This window comes from Colobus angolensis, unplaced genomic scaffold, assembly GCF_000951035.1.
Source record: "Colobus angolensis palliatus isolate OR3802 unplaced genomic scaffold, Cang.pa_1.0 Scaffold347, whole genome shotgun sequence".
NCBI lineage: Eukaryota > Metazoa > Chordata > Mammalia > Primates > Cercopithecidae > Colobus > Colobus angolensis.
Window position 1 is genome coordinate 1,606,962 of NW_012116788.1, and position 710 is coordinate 1,607,671.

Here is a 710-nt window from a genome sequence, read left to right on the forward strand (position 1 = left end):
CTTCTGAAACTATTCCAATCAATAGAAAAAGAGGGAATCCTCCCTAACTCATTTTACAAAGCCAACATCATCCTGATACCAAAGCCTGACAGAGACACAACAGAAAAAGAGAATTTTAGACCAATATCCCTGATGAACATCATTGCAAAAATCCTCAATAAAATACTGGCAAACCAGATCCAGCAGCACATCAAAAAGCTTATCCACCACGATCAAGTGGGCTTCATCCCTGGTATGCAAGGCTGGTTCAACATATACAAATCAATAAATGTAATCCAGCATATAAACAGAACCAAAGACAAAAACCACGTGATTATCTCAATAGATGCAGAAAAGGCCTTTGACAAAATTCAACAGCGCTTCATGCTAAAAACTCTCAATAAATTCGGTATTGATGGAATGTATCTCAAAATAATAAGAGCTATTTATGACAAACCCACAACCAATATCATACTGAATGGGCAAAAACTGGAAGCATTCCCCTTGAAAAATGGCACAAGACAGGGATGCCCTCTCTCACCACTCCTATTCAACATAGTGTTGGAGGTTCTGGCTACGGCAATCAGGCAAGAGAAAGAAATAAAGGGTATTCAGTTAGGAAAAGAAGAAGTCAAATTGTCCCTGTCTGCAGATGACATGACTGTATATTTAGAAAACCCCATTGTCTCAGCCCAAAATCTCCTTAAGCTGATAAGCAACTTCAGCAAAGT